This window comes from the organism of the source record quoted next, unplaced genomic scaffold, assembly GCF_019419815.1.
Source record: "Pyrus x bretschneideri cultivar Hongxiangsu unplaced genomic scaffold, Pyrus_bretschneideri_v1 Contig9, whole genome shotgun sequence".
NCBI classification, from domain to species: Eukaryota; Viridiplantae; Streptophyta; class Magnoliopsida; order Rosales; family Rosaceae; genus Pyrus; species Pyrus x bretschneideri.
The window spans coordinates 8,346,552-8,359,217 of NW_025999831.1; the positions used below are offsets into that span (position 1 = coordinate 8,346,552).

Below are 12,666 nucleotides of genomic sequence, written 5' to 3' on the forward strand. Positions count from 1 at the left end.
TATGCCTTGGTGTGGAGACTTAGAGGTTCTCAATTTTGGGAACTTGGAGAAACCTTTTCATCCATCCAAATCCATGGATCTAAGATGCAAGGAATGAAGGCCCTCTCTTTGGGTGATTAGCCTTTGCTTATGCAAAGAGGAATCTACAAAGGTATTGATTTCTCAACTCACTTTGTTTTGAGTTGAGTCTTGGTTCACCTATCTACTAGGCTTTGAAGTTCATGGGTTAAGTTTTGTTTTTGAGTGCATATAAACATGATTCCGCCTTTTAATTGTTAATTGCATGTTGTTGATATTGCTCAAATGAACTTGTTTTTCACAAATCTTCCTTCAGGGTGTATGGGTTTGGTGAGGTTGTTGATCCAAAGGGCCGTTGGGGCTTGATCTTAGGATGAACGGATGATGAATGATGAACATTTTCTTCAAGGGGCCGTCGGGGCTTGATCTTGAGTTGGTGGGAGTTCTTCAAGGGCCGTTGGGGCTTGATCTTGAAGGAGGATTTGACGAAGAACGAAGAGTGCTTTCTTGATCCTTCGGGATTTTCTTGAGAGCTTTAGAACTTTAAGGCTTCAAGGTTTTGGTGTGTGTAGGGAGTATTCTCTTCCATTTTGGGAGTAGTGAAATGTATTTGTGAATTGGTGTCTCTTCCTCTTGATGGAGAAGCCTATTTATAGGCTTTGAGAGTGAATCACCACCATTCATTTTTTTGGTGAAGTGAGTGGATGATGTAGGTGAAGTGAGTGGAGGTTGTAGGTGAGGTAAATGGATGATGTAGGTGAAATGAGTGGAGGTTGTTGGTGAAGTGAGGGAATGATATAGGTGAAATAAGTGTTGTATTGGTTAACATTTATTTCACTGAAATTTCGTTGTCTACAGAAGCATCTCAACCGGATTAGCAGCAACCTCCGGATGATAACGAGACAAATCAGTGAATCTCCGGTAATACTTATTCGCCGTCAACTTCCCCTGCTTTAATTCAGTAAATTCTTGCTTCTTGTGATCAATATACTCAGGGGGAACAAACCTTTTTCGAAACACCTGTTTAAATACTTCCCAGTCAACCACTTCCTCTGGGGTCAAATGACGAACCTCTTGTCCCCACCAGGATGCTGATTCTTTACCTAAAAACCAAGAAGTCGTCTCTACCCACCTTTCAGAAGGAAGATTCCCTTGACTCTGTAACACTCAAAAAGTCTTTTCAATATGCTCAAGCCACCGCTTTGCACCCTCATCTCCTTCATAACCCTCAAACTTATCCATCTTTAAATTATACATGGTCTCCAGAGGAGTCCTCTGAGGAGGGTGAAGCGCAGACTAAATAATAGTAGCAATAGCTTCCCTCAACTGAGCTATATCGGGGAAACTAGGCGCAGCTGAGCGACGTGGTTCCCTACGAGGCGGCATAGTTCTGACAGAAGACACCAAAACAATTAGAACACTCACAAAATATGCAGGACTGCCAAACCTATGCTCTGATACCAAACTGACACACCCCGACCGAAATCAAGGTGTGCTGGCTATCATGTGAGGGTGACGTAACCATGTGCATAATGCAAAAGCAAAAATAATAATAAAAGTACGAATAAATAAAAACCAAACTACTAAAGAAGCTAGTTAAAGTAATACACTAGTGTAAGACTAAGTGTGATAAACAATAATCAGAGCACAAAAAGCCTAAGTGCATAGGACGAATACTAATTACACAACACCCAAAGGTGATCCTACATTTGTGATGTTCTATCAGAACCACCATCAAGTTCTCGTGAGCCACCAAAGCGCTTCTAACTAGAACCTGGAGGGGTGCGAAACAGAAAATGTGAGTGGGCAAACACAAAGTTTTTCAAAATCATTTCATTCTCAAAAGTTCTAACCCCTCTCCGTAAAACTTGTATAATTTCTCAGAAAATAGAATATATAAATATATCACAACTATGCTCAGAGTAGTAACATTCACAAATATGTATGTATGCCAGCCATGTCAACTAACTCAGCATATGATGTAAGTAACCCAGGTAATGTCAATCAATACAGAATATATGTCAGCCAGAGTTACCTAATGTGACTTGTACGGCTGAATCTAGAGCTCAAATCCACATCTTAACAACTATACCTACACACTAGTCGGAACCACCTAAAGTGGTCTGTACGACAGAACTGGGTGTAAATAAATACGCTTAAGTGCTACGATCACATGAAGACTGTGCGAATAATCGCGGGTCACCTACGAGTTGGAACCACCTAAAGTGGTATGTACGATAGGACTATGCACCTAACTTGGATCCAAGATAAGCGTGTGGTGTGGGAGGTGAACATCACGTGAAGGACCATGCCCTGCTCTGGGCGGGAGCACTAACATTGAGGTGCAGGTTTATGAGCTCTCAATGCATCTCACATAACTACTAATTCACAACCATAAACTATAAACTTACCTGGCACTTACCTGTGCGTCCGCAGCACTGATGCGAAATATATAAGCACACAAATTAAAACCCTCTTTTGACAATTGTAGTATATGTATAAGTAGGGATCGTTCTAAATCGGGGATTAGGAGGGATTGCTAAATCACTTGAAAACTGACTCAAAAACGTAAAACAAAGGTTAAAACACTAAAGTAGACTCAAAGAATGCAAAACTAAACACTTAAAACACTAAAACAAACCAAAAGACTCAAAACAGCAACAAAACACTCAAAACTGCCTTAAAAACACAATCTGGGCAGTTTTGAACACCTAACCTAATTTGGACGAATTTGGGTTATAACTTGAATGAAAACACTTAGAAACACAAATTAAGACACTTTCTAACTAAATTGAACACTAAAGTAAAGGGGGATTTAGTTTTTTAACGAAATTAAACAAAGTGCACAGATTGTAATAAAGACAGAATGTAAATACGAATTTGATGAAAATATGGATGGAATGCTAGCTAGAAGGTTCTTGGAATGCTAGCTAGAAGGTTCTTCTCCACACATGTCACACTTACATACAAGATGATTTTCAGTTGGTCTTTCGATGAATCATGAAACTCAACACCTCGGGTTAATTAGGTTCGCTTAAATTAACCTTCAAGTTCTCCTTAAGTTAATGAATTGGATGGGACAGCGCATACACAATTCAAAACATTCTCCAAAAGTCCTTTACGTGAAAAGCACAATAAAGATACAATCAAAGATCATTAAGCAACATGAAAACTATAAGTGTTGACGAGGCATTCGTTACTATGATGAGCATGAAACTAGTGCTAAGAATTCATTTAACGCGATCGTTTATAAGCGACCTCCACTATTTGTGAATATAAGTTTGTAACTATTAGGTGAAACTCACTTATATTCTAGCATCATATTCATGCATGAAAACTAAGCATGCACTCTCAATAAACATACACAAATAAGTTATCAATCAAACAGTTAAACAAATTGAATCCACAACTCATGAAATTCCAACCGAAGGTAATCAATTTATATTGCAAGCATAAACATGGTTTTGAATCACCCCCTAGCTAACTAGGGGTTTAGCCTCTCATGTTCACAGAAAGAGAAACAAAATTGAAATTAAACATAGAGAACAAAAGATTGATTACACCTAGAATGCCCAACGAATCCACTTTGAATTTCTGCACGTTTCAAGCTCCTCTTTCTTCTTCTCCTTGCTGTGGTAGAGAGGGTTTAGGATGATTTGGGATGTTATTTTGGTTTAGGAATGGTTTTAGGGAGGTGAAGGGTTGCGGAGGTGTATGGAGGTTTGAATGGTGGCTGGAAGGGTGGGAATGGTTGCGGCAGAGAAGGGAATTGGCTGGAATGGATGGGAATGCTACGGATTGAAGGGAGAAGATGGAAGGTTGGCTGCGGCAGAGAGTGTTTTTGGCTGAAGGATGAAAAGAATGAATAATAGAAGATCCTAGGGTGCGGCTAGGCTTTAGATTATATAGGGTTTCAGAAAATAAAACCCTAGCTTATTTTTATTAACTAAAATTAAGTCAAAGGCTTCTAGAATTAGGAAATTAAATCAGAAATTAAAAGGGAAGTGGCTGCAAGGTGCAGCTAGGGTTTAGTTTAGGCAGAAGCATGTGTTTTAAGTGCATAAAATGGGACAAAAATGCCCCCCCTTGCACGGCAAGGGATGGGGAGAAGGGAAAAGGCCACGGCAAAAGGGTTTAAGGGGGCTAGGGCCTTTGTTTTGTGTCCTAAAGTGCCTACGAGGCCTTCAAAGTGGCTAGAAAATACGGACGTTTAAGATTAGGAAAGGTTACCAAAATGGGAAACCTAGGGTTAACTTTCCTACTTCAAGTAGGAATCCTTGTTGGAGTAGGAATCCTCGTTGGAGTAGGAATCCTTGTTGGAGTAGGAATTCATATTTCTTCAAGTCTTCATCTCATTCATTCCTCTTTTGCTCCAAAAGACTCCAATTTGCATCTTCTTGCACACTTTGGCTTTATAACCTGAAAACACACAAAAGTGACTTTAAACACTAAAATAACTAAGGAAACACAACATAAATGCACAAGAACAAGCTAATTAAGTCACATGAATATGCTCCTATCAAGCACCAATCATAAATATATGCAACTACTAATGCATAATTAAAATAGGCAAAGACTATGCATGGCATTTTGAAACATATAAACGCTCAATTTCATTTTCTGTGAAAAACCACAAGTATATAGGTATATACGGAAAACCAAAAGCCCACTCACTAGTATGTGGAAGGGTCGTAGCCCCAAGCCTTGAGTGACTGCACTCGTCCTCATGATAGGTCTCACCTATATGCGAAACAACTATAAAAACATCAATTTAAAGCACATAACCAAAACTAGGTAATAACTTCTCATACAATGCTCAAATGGGGTGTTTGAATACACCAATGTGATCAACTCAACCTCACGAACATCCCCATATTTTTAAAATAATTTTCTGACCTCCCACGTGCCGTCATGCACCGGCCAAGGCACGGCTAGACGCGCCGGCCACGTGCAGGCACGTGCTTGGCACTCGTGTGGTAACCCTAACGGCGTTAGGGAATATTCTGTCCAAAAATGGAATATACCGTTATATATACCTGATGCCGTTAGTAACGCCGTTAGTATATTCCGTCAAAGTTAACAGAATATTCCTTGTCTTCTTTGGTGAGTCTTGCCAGTCGTTGCTGTCCGCCACCGTCAGCGCCGCCGTCTATAACTTGAATTCTCGCTGGAAATTGAAAAATTTTCAAAACTTCATATCTTCTTCATTTCTCAACCAAATTCCATGAAATTGGGACCAAAATGAAGCTTAAAATGAGTAGAACAAAATTTTACCACTTTGAAGCCCCAAAAATGCTGGAATCTCGCCGGAGAACCCTCGATATTTCCGGCCAAACTTGCAACTCACTGAACCTGGGCTTCCCGACGTCCAAAACACCTCGTTTTTCTTCTCTAAGCTTCGTGAGAGTGATCTAAAGCCTCCTATGACCTTAAAAGCTTCTAAAATGGTATATATGAACTCAGAAGGTTTTAAGTCTCACAAATGGTATATATGAACTCAGAAGGTTTCACGTGTGTGTGAACAGTGCATGAAATCTAGGGTTAGAGTTCTCGAGGTTTTCGAAGGTTGGTCTCACAATTGGTATATATGAACTCAGAAATTTGCAAGGAGTTCGAATCTTACCTTCTAGACATCGATCTGTACGTGAAAGGTTGGTTTTGAAGTTTGTTCGTACACTTGCAAGGGAAATGGAAGAAAATCCAAGAGAAAGAAGAGACAGAAAGGTCACGGGAGTGTATGGTATGGGTGTGTGTGTGTACTATAGAGTCAACCACCAAAAACAACTAAACAACACACCAAAATGACAAATACCCACCAAGGGCAAAATCGTCTTTTCACACTAAATGGTACAATTAAATTGGGACGGGCTATCACACTCCAAACATTGTTTGAGTTTTATTTGTTCTTTTCTCTTTATCAAAGGAAAGGATCGAGTTGTTCACCCGACCAAAGTATTTACAAGAGTACACCAAAACATTGTCTTCGAAAAGCGAAATTTATTTTTAAGGATATATAGTGATTACACCTCCAAAACAAAAATCTTGTTTCTACTAAAACATCCATGAAGGCCTACTTGTTTGCCCTAAAAGATGAGTATTTCATTGTATTTTTATTTATTTATTTTATTGTATAGTTATTTCTATTAAATTATTATTTACTAATATTTGTAGATTTTTATTGCTACTTAGACCCCAAGTATTAAAAAATTGGAGCAAACGTATGTATCATTTTGCTAATATTACATAACTTCACTTTCAACAATTTGCAGGTTTTAAAGGTGGCCTCAAATTTTATCCTTCTGTATAATGTGAATCCAGTTCTAAAAGGTGGAAGCGCATTTGGAGTAATCTCTTTGGGGGCATAGAGCTTATATTTGATTGCCCATAAGAATGGTCTGTTAAGTTCCGCGCGTTTTTGGTCATTTTTCCTGATTTAATGACTGAATATGTTTTTAATGCTTCAAAATTTTTTTTTTTTTGGTAATCCTATGTTTCCATGTATTTTGTCATTTTAAGGGAAAAACAATCATAATAGATTGATGTTATTATTTGTCATCCACTATATGAATGTTTAGGGTAGTCAAAATAGAATAACATGACAGTTATTTGCATCATCTTGATCATTTGGATGCCTGGTTCATGAAAATATTATATATTGTACATGTGTGTATTCGATTATATATGCATGGGTGAATGCGTGTTTCTCTGTCTCTGTCAATTTGTATTGGTTTTCTGTTTTAGGTTGATTTAGTTAATGGGGTTTGTTTTAGGTTGATTTAGTTAATGGGGTGTATCCGATTATATATTGTTTTTGTTTTTGTTTTAGGTTGATTTTATATAGTTGCTTCTTTGCTATGTTAAAACAACTTGGTTCAAATGATTGGAGTCTTAACTTCCAATTTGGTTCCATTTCATGAATAATATTGTATCTGGTTTATAATTCTCTGCTTACCATTATGTTTATCTACCATTTATGTAATCTTGGAGCAACTAGGTTATAAGTGAATGGGCTCAAAAGGGATTTCCTAGTGAATGTGTTGGAAAGAAAAGGGTTTGGTGACAGGCGGAGAAAATGGATATTGGGTTGCTTGAAATCTACCAACTTTTCCATCATAATAAATGGCCGACCAAGAGGTAAGTTTGGAGCGTTAAGAGGACTTAGACAAGGTGATTCTCTTTTGTCTTTATTGTTTAATCATGTCTACAACCTGATTGGTGCATTTTATGCAAGAAAAGTTCAAAGTCTTTTGACCATTTGTTTGTTCACTGTCTGGTGGCAGAGCTTCACGCAAAGAAAAGCAAGGTGAAGATATGGACGAACTACACACCCACTTCTACATATCCAAAAACAATTGATAACAAGAATTTGGCTGGAAAGGTAAAGCAACATTCTTGTTTTTTCTTTTTCCAGATTTGGGAGGAGTGGAGGTTCCCATTAGCATACATTTTCGTTTTCCTTTAATCCCTTTCATCCCTTCCCCATTTGAAAAAAAAAGAAAAGAATTTGATCTTCTGGGTTGTAGGCTTGGACCGTCGTAGTGGGAAGTCTGAAGCCCAACTTTGCGAATCACGTGGATTGGGGGTCTTTAATGCCACCGTTGAAGTATCAGGGAGATACCGACTTATGTTGGGCGTACTCGACAGCGACGTGTGCAGAGGCCCTATACTTCATTGAGATCGGAGAGCGCATATCAGTGGACATTACTAGCATGATCGAGAGTGCCAAGGACAACATGTTACCAGATGGCACGAATTTGCCCGAGAACGGCTTCCAAGTCATGGCAAAGGGTGCCCTTTGTTAGCAGGGCTGGCCCCTCAAGGTAAATCTATTTGCATATTCTTCGTAAAATAAATTATTAAATTTTGGATTTTGAATGTCGATAATAACTTGGTTTTGTTTCCAGGGTAAGGAAGTGTTGTTTTTCTTGGGTGAAGTTAAGAAATTGTTGGGCGAACAAGAGATGAAACAAGCACTTGATTTTGGCCCAATTTGTGTCATTTTGGATTGTCATCCATGCATGTTATCCTTTGCCAAGGTATTGTCTTGTTACTCTCACTCTTTTTTGAATATTACGAGTGTAAAACTTTAACTTATATATGCCTTGTGCCTTGTCTTTGGTTTAAGAGTGTTCGGTGAATTTTGTGAGGGCTAAGTAATAGAAATGCGTGAATAAATGAGAGGTGAGAGAGGTGCGCGAGGTGGGAGACATGGTAAAGTGCCTTGAAGCATAACTATGCTCCTGAACGGGGTCCCCGAGCCATTGCTCAACAAAGTCTGCAACGGTCATTTCCATTCTCTTCTGATGTCTGAATTCTCTAGTACCACAATCTGCAACCTATAAGTGACAAAATATCACCACAGAAAAAACAAAACAAAATAAAAGGGGTGGTGGGATTAATTAGGATTAACTTAGGATTAATTCCTCTAACATACTTCTTAATCATGACAATCACACATCACCTGAAAACTACTTAGCACTGAAATATTACACCAAAAATACCAAGCTTGAATCTTTAACTACAGAAAACAAAACAGGGCTGATAGATTAGCTAATATCTAATTACCACATAATCAATCTTCTTAATTATGATTAATTCCTTCTAAACACACTTCGTAATTCATATTTAATTTCACTAAATCGGATTTCTGCAAGAAATTTAGTACCTGAACTTTGGATTTTCCGAAATGGGTAGCGAAAAATTGAACATTTGGCTGGCCGTTGTCGGTGACCCAATCTGCAAGCTCCCCAATCGTCCATGAGACCTGTGAGCACCACAGGCTGGTTTTTCTCCAGGTACCTCCCCACGAACTCGTTGTACCCCAGTTTTTTCCCGCTCACCTTCTCTATTTGCCCCCCAATTTGAATACCCACGTTTTCTTCTCCCAGCTTATGCTACTTCAGCGAGTTAATTCGGATTTCCAACGTTCGGTTTCTCTGCGCGCCCTCTTTGGTTTCGGGAAGACGACTTGAGTTGAGCCAGGCCGGACCGGGGAGGTCCAAGGTGATTTTAAAGGGTCCAAATTTGGCCGAAGTTTTATTTTTTATTTTTTATCAAAACAAAATTCATTAAAGAGAAAAATCACGAGAACACCTGTTTCCAGTACTGTCAAAATTAAAAGCATTAAGAGCAATAGAGGGTAAGCAATGATCCCATATGTGAGGAGTCTTAACCGAAAGACCCAGGTAAGCTAAGGCATCCGCGACAAATTTGCCTTCCTAGTAGATATGGTTCCACACCACTTGACTAAATGAGCAAGCAATACAACGTGCATCCTCAATGATAGTTCTAATCTTCCAAGGAATCTCCCAATTTCCTTGAACTGCCTCAATACAAGCTTGGAGTCTTCCTCTTATCATCACCTTTTGGAAGCCCTTGGACCGAGCAAACTTGAGTCCTTCTTTTAAGCCCATCGCTTTAGCAAACGAAATAGTGATCCCATCAAGATTGAAGGCACCCGCATCCACAACTTGGCCATCATAATGTGGAAAAATGAGTTTTGATATATTTCCAATAATAATATGTGTTTATAGCAAAAGCACAACATAAAGCAGCAAACAAAACACAAGGGAGAAGGGACATGCCACATTCTCCTTGATTTAAGGACTAAACAAATGGATTTTGACTGATTGCAAGGCACTCCTTGATTTAAGGAGATTTACATCAAAAAGTCACCTAAAAACCCTAGTTTCTAGGAGCAGCAACATGTTGTTGCAGGAAGTATGATGCTCTCAGGAAGGAGCAGCGATAAGACTTGCTGCTACTGAAAACTAGGGTGGCTGCAGGTTTCCCTTGCTGTGGCTTTTCGTTCAAGACTCCCCCTCAAGCTGGATCCATAAGATTAATGGAGATAAGCTTGCCAAGAAGGTGCTGAAAATGTGTAGTTGGCAATGCCTTGGTAAACAAATCAGCCAATTGATCATGGCTACGAGTAAAGAGAGTTTGAATAACTTTGGACTGAACTTGAGCTCGCACATAATGGCAATCCACCTCAATATGCTTGTTATGTTCATGGAAGACCGAATTGGATGCCATATGCATCACGGCTTGGTTGTCACACATAAGGGGCATCGGTGCATTGCTAGGGAACCCAAATTAAAAAGAAGACTCTTGAGCTATATAAGTTCACACACAGTGGAAGCCATTGCCTGATATTCCGCCTCAGCACTAGAGCGAGCAATGACATTCTGTTTTTTGCTTTTCCAAGTGACCAAATTACCACCCACAAAGTACAATAACCCGTGGTTGACTTTCCATTGAGAGCATTGCCCGCCCAATCTGCATCCGTATAGCCTTGTATTTGGGTTGAACCATTATTTGTCATGAAAATACCACGCCTAATGGACCTTTTGAGATACCGTAGTATCCTTTTAACAACATGAAGATGTGTAATAGTGGGAACATGTACAAACTAGCTAACAAGACTCACGACATAAGTAATATCAGGCTGTGTAATAGTAAGATAAATGAGTTTACCAACTAATCGTTGATAGTAACTTACGCGAGTGAGAAGTTCCTCAACCATGTCCAACTTGAGCTTGTAATCCAAAGGAGTAGTGACTGGTTTACAATCAAGCATACCGACCTCTTGAAGAAGATCCAACACGTACTTTCTTTGGTTAAAAAACAGTCCATTATGGGAAGTTGCCATCTCAATGCCAAGAAAGTAGTTTAGCTTACCAAGATCTTTGATAGCAAACTTTTGATGAAGAAACCGTTTTTGGAACACAATCTCGTCCATATTGTTGCCAGTTATGATAAGATCATCGACGTAAATTAACATCACCAATTTACCCAATGAACCTATGTGAATAAACAAGGATGAATCTGCATTACTCCTGGAGATTCCTACCTCTTCCAAAACCGAGCTTAACTTAGCGTACCATGCTTGAGGAGACTGTTTTAACCCATAAATGGCTTTGTGAAGTTTATAAACAAGGCCATTTTTGGAAGCTTGAGGATGTCCATGAGGTAGTTGCATATATACTTCTTTTTCAAGTTCCCCATGCAAGAATGCGTTTTTCACGTCCATTTGGAATAAGAACCAACCTTGGTTAACTGCCACAGAAAGAAGAACCCGAACTATATTCATCTTGGTCACAAGCGCAAAAGTCTCCTTGTAGTCCACCCCATACATTTGAGTCAAGTCCCGAACCACTAATCGTGCTTTATAACGCTTAATAGAACCATCAGAATGGAATTTGAGCTTGTAGACCCACCTACTGCCCATGACTTTCTTGCCACAAAGGAGGTGGACAATACCTCAAGTGTGGTTGTCGTTAAGGGCTCGCAATTCCTCGTCCATAGCTTGTCTCCATTTGTTATGAAGGTTGGCTTCTTGCAATGTACTAGGTTCATGGTGGTTTGAGATAACACTGAGAAAAGTTGCATGGGAAGGTGAATAGCGATGATATGCAAGAGTGATTGAATGCCGTGCTTCATAGGTAACATAGTCCAGCAGTTTAGGTGGAGGTTGGCATGCTCTTGGAGGATTTCTTCTAACTGGAAGTGGGTCAACCTCTTGACGGCTGGGAGATGTTGTTATGGTCTCGCCATGGGATTGTGGCATATGGCAAGGACTTGAAGAATCAGAAGAATGAGAGGCATCGGAAGTAGGAGCATGAGCGACATCAACTTGAAGATAATCTAAGTTAATATCCCTACTAGGATTAGGCAGTGGAATCAAATTCTCCCAAGTCTCCCCCTTACTTGAATATGCGGTTCCTTTGTGAAAATAAGGAATGGACTCCTCGAAGTTTACATCTTGAGACATTACAATCTCGTTAGTAACATCATTAAAGCATTTATACTCTTTCTGAGTTGAAGAGTAAGCCCAAAAACACACACTTAATAGATCGGGGATCCAACTTATCACGATGAAATGCTTGAACATGCACAAAACATGTACATCCAAACACTTTTAAATGTGACAAATCTATGGGCCTATTTTTAAGAACTTTATAGGGTGATTTAAATCCCAAAATTCTACTTGGAAGCCTGTTTATCAAATATGTGGCAGTGAGCACGCCTTGTGACCAAAACTTCTTAAGAATGTTCAAATGAAGCATCAGAGAACGTGTATTCTCTAGGAGGTCTCTATTTTTCCTCTCGGCCACCCCATTTTGTTGGGGTGTCCCAACACAACTTGTTTGATGAAATATGCCATGCATGCTCAAATATTGTGTCATGTTGTTAGACATGTATTCAGTGCCATTGTCCGACCTTAATGTTTGAAGATTGGACTCAAAATGAGTAGTAACAAGGTTGTGAAAGTCTTTGAACATAGTAAACACTTCACTTTTGAATTTCAAGAGATATAACCAAGTGATTCTTGTGAAATCATCAACAAATGTCACAAAATATTTGTAGCCATCAAATGATTCATTAATTGGACCCCAAATGTCCGAGTGTACAATTTCAAAAGGCTTACTAGCTCTAGACAAGGAAGAAATAAAATGTAGTCTAGCGAATTTGGAGAAATTACAAGTGTCACTCTTGATAAGAGTTTGACACATGGTAGGAAATAACTTAGACAAAATAGGTGTGGATGGATGTGCTAGATGTTGGTGCCATAAATGTGGATCTTGGGGCTGTTTTGAACTTGAGGCTGCACTAACTTGGAGGCCTTTGGATAGTGAGCAATTTCTT

At 39.3% G+C, this 12,666-nt stretch overlaps 1 long non-coding RNA gene across 1 annotated transcript; it reads left to right on the top strand.

The window, feature by feature from the left end:
• Positions 1-7,262: 7,262 nt before the first annotated feature.
• On the top strand, positions 7,263-8,050 carry LOC125473473. Its single transcript, XR_007255350.1, has 3 exons — positions 7,263-7,396; positions 7,542-7,838; positions 7,923-8,050. It is a non-coding gene; the product is annotated as an uncharacterized LOC125473473 (long non-coding RNA).
• Positions 8,051-12,666: the final 4,616 nt, after the last annotated feature.